Source organism: Populus euphratica, unplaced genomic scaffold (assembly GCF_000495115.2).
Source record: "Populus euphratica unplaced genomic scaffold, PopEup_1.0 scaffold110.1, whole genome shotgun sequence".
In the NCBI taxonomy this organism is placed as follows: Eukaryota; Viridiplantae; Streptophyta; class Magnoliopsida; order Malpighiales; family Salicaceae; genus Populus; species Populus euphratica.
The window spans coordinates 1,178,520-1,184,988 of record NW_011499904.1 but is presented as its reverse complement, the minus strand read 5'-3'; positions in this window follow the sequence as shown (position 1 = coordinate 1,184,988).

Here is a 6,469-nt window from a genome sequence, read left to right as displayed (position 1 = left end):
AAATAATTTTTTTTTTTTTTTTTTTTTTGTCGGAGGGGCCAGCAGGCTTCGAGTTAAATGATAAATGCTACCAAAATTACTTCTAATCTAAAACGCGTGGGAATTTTATTATGGACTCGGTATTGTGTATCCTTCTATAATTTATTGTGGATGACATTGCGTAGTTTTTAAGAATTTATTTTGGTTATCTAAGTTGTATTTTATATGATTTCATTTTAATTAAAGACTAATTATCGTTAATTTTTTAATCAATGATAAAATAAGAATAAAAAAGACTAAGATGTAAAAGGCATCAAACATGGATGATGTACAAAAAATTTCAGAAAAAATATATTTTAGTCTTCAAACTTTAAAAATTACATAAATTATATAATTTCAGTAACTTAATATTTTTTAATTAATTTTTGGTATAATTTTTTTATTTTTTAGTTCCTAGTTAAGAAAAAAAAAACCCACCAAATTCTAGTATTAAATAAAAAAAATATTATTATTTATATAAATGATATATCTCAATTCCGTATTAAAAATGTTTGAGAATATTATATTACCATTTAATTTAATAATAATAAAAATTTAGTAATTAAAGAGAGTTTATAGTTATTTGTGTGTGTGAGTTTTTTTTTGTTATATTAACATTTTTTTTTTTGAGACAACACTCCTATAATTTTTTTATGTTAAATTTTTTTTGATACAAGATCATAAGGCAACGGTAAAGCAGTAACAAAAAAAAACTAAAAATAAATAAACAAAGTAGCCTGGGCTTTGAGTTACGTAACAAAGGCCAAGTCCCTTCTCCACTACAAAACAACGAAAACAAATTGTAGACGGTAAGAATTGGATTTGATTCATTAAACAAACCTATAGAATATAAAAATTTTGCGTGTATTAATGAAATTATGTTACACATCGCATATTAACAACCATATCTAAGGAGAGCAGTTGTCTGGGTTGACCTACCTGATCAAACAAAACATTTGGAGAGTTATAACCATTAAAAACCAAATCTCTATGATCTATCGGGCACATAAGAATCAGATTTGATTTCAATTGCTTTTTCTGTTTTCTGACAAAGAAAAAAAAAATAAAAAAGGTGAGAAACTAAGAACCGGTTGTCAAACCTTTTCAAAATCAAAATAATTGGTTTTCCAAGAATTTTGACATGATTGTTAGCTTTGCTTTCCTTAATAAAAACAATTTTTTTAAAAAAAAGTGGGTTTAAAAAAACAAAAATTGTGTTTTGAAAGACAGATACTTCAAGAATCCGTAGTTTTTCTTTTGTTGAAGAATAACAACAATCGCTAGTGTGTTGGGACTGTGAACCATATTGGTAGAGTTAGAGAATCCAACAAAACCAACTCTCTACCTCAAAATTGAGGTCAGATTGCCGGGGCCATGTTCCCAGAAGCCTAATCCTATGTCTTGTCTTCATCGAACAGACCTCCACCTTTCATGCACCCCTTTGACATTTCTCCAACCTAACATTTATGCTTAATCTATTGACTAATCCCAGCTAATAACACAACAATACAAGGTTCTTGATAGTAATGCTAGGAGTTAAAAACATTATTTTGCACGCACCATTGATATTAAACGCTCAAGCCCCACGTTCACTCTCCCTGCTGTCTAACATCTACACAGAAGGAAAAAGAATAGCATCTACTAATTACTATGCACGTCATCCCATGCAAATCCCTCAGTTTTCGAACCTGACCATGTTCACTCCTCCTGTGGCTTTCCTTCAAAGTACAGTCAGCTTTTCTTAATTGGCTTCTCATCTCTTTAGGTTATTGTGTTTTGTATATATACATCCCCTTACCCCTCTTCCAGACATCTCCAAGCTCTTAGCGAGCTTTTTTTGGGGACACCTCTCATAGCTTACACAAAATCTACTAGATATGGGTGAGATTAAGTTCCAAGTATACAACAAGTGCAGTACTGGAGCCAAGAAGGCCCCTGCTACAAGGAGATCTAAGGGGCATGGCTTCACCAACAAGTGTGCGGCCTTGGTTAAGGAGCAACGTGCTCGTATCTACATCCTACGCCGTTGCGCCACCATGCTTCTTTGCTGGTATATTCAGGGTGATGATTAGCCGTCTAGCTATAGCATATACTACTACTCTAGCTATAGCTGTGACGTATATTTCTTGATTTCTTTCCTTGCCCTCGTATAAATTAACCTCTTACATCATGCACAATAAGAGCTCAATATATCTAGTCCAGTACGATTTGGTTTTATGGGGTAAGGGTGTGGTTGCATATCCGTTTTCTCAAGCTACACAGAACTGTCTCCTTGTAAGTGCAACAGTTCCCTCTTTTTTTTACCTGATTGGAAAGCAATCCATATCGGGTTTCTCGGGGCACAGACCACAGGAGATCGGTTAATTTTTACTGCTGCACTCTTCCCTTTCACCAACCAACTGGTTCATCGATTATAAATGAAGATCAATGGAGCTGATTAGGAGATTAATTATAATATGGGGGGACACGTCTCTCAATCCTTTATTATGACTATCAAAGGATGTTTGTTTGCCTGTTGATGGAAGCCTTAATTACCGTAACCTGTACTGCTGTTTTGTTTTACCTGGTGTTTCCCTCTGAATTAATCAATCTTTTTTGGGAAGTAACATGCTCTAAGTTTGTAACAACCAGCAAAGAATATGAGGGATGATTGTAAGTTGTAATTGCTGAGTTCAGTTTGTAACCCTGAATCATCTGTATTATTTTCTATCATGTTCACTTTGAACTGAGTCTCTGTGATGTGATCTTTGTACAGAGCTCAGTTCACACGCCACCTCCTTCTTTGTACGTGAACATGGAAATTGTTGCAACTAATAAGATTTGTGATCAAATACATATTCGATGTGTTTAATTTATGTACTTTACTTCCTAGTTCTAAGTTTAATTATGAGCACCTTGTCAAAAATTTAGCATGTTTCCTCCCTAATTACAGATACCTAGCCGCCCTTGTTCGTCATTTATATTAGCTTAAGCAAATAATGTTTATCATATTCATTTCTTTACCTAGTAAATTAAAAAAGTTTCAATTATCACTTGATTCATTAGTGTGTTTTATACATGTTATTTTTGCTTAAAATCCATGTTTAGAAAGGGTCAAAGGTTGGTATTATCTAATATCTCTGTACTCTATTTCTGGGCTTGACTATGCACTGAGCCCAAATATATAAGAATCCAACAAGCCTTCAGATCTAAAATCCTTAGGCTCAGTGAGCCCAAGTATATAAGAATCTAACAAGCCTTCAGATCTAAAATCCATAATCCCCATGTGTCATGCCTAGATGGATATAAAATTGATGATATTTTTAATCCCTATATTGGTCACAACACTTTGTTTGTTTTTTCTTGTAACCTTTAACATAAAATATTATCTTCAAGGGTACTCATATCTTTACACCCTTCTAGGTGTGTAAAATTCTTCAAAAAAACTTGCTATTTATTCCTAATTAATAATATGTAAAGGATATTTGTTTCATATTAATGATATATAGGTGATATTTATCCCTCTTTAATGTATGTTTTAAAGATATTTTTTCTCATTAATGCTATCAGGACAAGATAACACTCCAACCCCTTATTTTCATAAAAAAAAATAAGACTCATATCTTATAAAAATCCTATGAATCCTTCAATAAAAAAAGGTTCACAATCTTTATTTTGTACAACATATTTATTTTCAAAGTTTCTTCCTGAAATATTATTACATTTTTTCTAAAAAAAATACATACTTAAGCATCTGATAGTCTCAAAATCTACCAAAAATGATCTTTTACATGTATCGATTATTAGTCATTATGGTCAAGAAGAATGAATCAACTTGTTAGAACCAAGAGATTAATTGATTATCTAAGATATAAGTCTTGCCCTTAAGATACTTGGTGTTTTAGGACATCGTCAATGATGTTGTTTGTGGAAATTGATAAAAAAACTGTCACACCCTCTCGAGCAGAACGTGGCGTCGCAGCGACCCTTGATTGATTTTAGGGTCTTTTGTTTTGATTTGTGGATAAGAAAGTCGTCACCCATTATTTTGATCACTAGGAATCCTAACTGGTCTTTCAGAGATTCTAGGGAAAGAGACTGATTACATAAATGAAAGGTATTAGCACCCTTAATATGCCCTACCTAAGATAAGTTGCTTGGTATTTGGTTTGCTTTATAATTGATATGATGTTACTATTTTTTAATCCCATGATTTTTTTTAGGTTTGATTCATACTAAATTTATTAGATAAAAATCTAAGGAGATTCCATGTACTTTAACAACTCATTTTTCCTTTAGTATTTCAAGAGTTTGTGACTCATAAATTGCAAGGGGGAGGAACAAAAATTTAGAAATCTATGGTACTTTAAAAGCCTATTTTTGCCTTAGTGATTTATACTCTTACAGCTCATAAACCATGAAGTAAAAAATTGAAATGTCCTAAATTATAATCAAGACTTCTTTCAAGATAACTTATTATCCCTATAAAATTATTTTGGATATTTACCACATAGGGTTTTTTTATCCAAATATTAACAGTGAATAATAACAAGTTATTCCCATTAAATATTTTGGATATTCATCCTTTTGAGATTTTTTTATCCAAATATTAACAGTAAATAATAGATGAATTCCTCCCAAAATAAGATTTTTTTTTATTTTTTTAGAATATTAGCCAACACCCTTTGGAGTCTTACAAACATATTATAAAATTCAGAAATGTAAGAAAATAATTTTTGTTGTATTTAAGAAATCCATGCGAAAATATATTTTTGAAACTTCAATATTTTTGTATAAAAAAGAGCGTTTAACACATGTTAGGGTATTGGTCGTATGCATGATTTTTTTTTTTATCTATATGTATATTTGTCATATTACGTTGAAAACAAAGTATTCTAAATACAAGATTGATATTTTTTACAACATAAAAAACATAAAAAAAAAATTAAATACATATACCTTGCTTGGTTACTGTTCAAGTGAATTAAATTTCACTTGAACAGTAGCAAATGTAACTAAGAATGCATGCAAAAGCTGGAAATAAAAAACAACTTACCTGGTCCGCTGGCGATACCTTTATTTAGTCCTTCGTTGTTTACATTCGTCTAGCGTTCTCCTGTGTTGCTTGCCTCTTTCTCTTTTCTTCTCCCTGTTTTTTTCTTTTCTCTTTCCCTTCTTCTTTGTTCTGCTTTCCTTTTCTTGAAAGCTGACACTGAGACAGATAAAGATGATAGGCGCTGAAGCTTTTGCACTTAGCCAATGGTTGCTACTTCCAGGGACAATGAAAGTGACGGCACGTTGGTTTTGGTCTCTGTTCGTTTTCTCTCCTTCTGCTGATGCTTTTTCTGGAGATGACAAAGATGATGGCAATGAAGGAGTGTTGTGTCGCCTTTGCCTCTGTGTTTTCCTTGCTTTTGACAGTGTTATTTTTATGGTTTTCTCTGCCTTGCCTTTGCCTTTCTCTTTTCTGTCCTATTTACTCCCTTTTCTTTTCTCATTTTTTCCCTCAGCAGAATAGGCTTATCTAGCCTAACATGTAGCTCTATTTAGGAAAAAAAATTATTATATTAATTCTAGATTGTAATCTTGGGTGAGCAAAATCTAGGTTGTAATCTCGGGTGAGCAAAAAAATAGAAAACAAGAATATTTGATTCTGATTCTATGATCAACAATAGAAAACCAGAATATTTGATTTTGATTCTATGATCAACAGCGATTTCTTTTCAAGTTAAAGGATGGTGTGACTCCTTTTTTTCTTCCCATAGTTGGGATTATGAGGCACCACCTGTTTCCTTTGAAATGAGGTAATAAAAACATGGTCTACAACTCCAAAAATTAGGTTTTATGATAAAGGAAAACAATATGAATTTGCAGAGAAAAAAACTAAAGAACTTAACCGGGAAGGTTTGTGCAGGAAAGAAATTAGACGAGGGGAGGGGTTGTTCTCAAAATGATAATTGACAGTGTTATGTTAATTATATCTTCATGAAGGGGCTGTGTAGTTTGTGTCAAAATAAAAGGTAGTACGACATCATAAAAATAAGACCAAAACATAATCAGCTCCTCTATTTTCCTTTTCTGATCGAATCTCTATTCTTCAATTTCTTCATCCAGTAAAATTTCTTTCTAATATCATATTCAATCAACTTCCTTATTCCATTTGGTCCTTGGTCTAAAAAAAAAGCTTCAAATTGGCCTGTAATTGGTCTTTAAACTTTAAACATCTTGAAATTGTGTCCCTGCAAACTTGGGCAAAAATCCTTCTCGCTACAGGAATCCCTGCTTTCACACTAAATATTCAAATAGGAATATCTTGAGTTTCTAATAACAAAATCAAGTGATTTAAAAGCCCAAAATTATCTACACATCTAGGACTACAACTTTGATGAAAGATTCAAAGTAACATAAAATTATTTTAAATAATAGAATTTGATAGTAATCTAGTTGGTCAAAAAGGTTCTTGATCTGATAT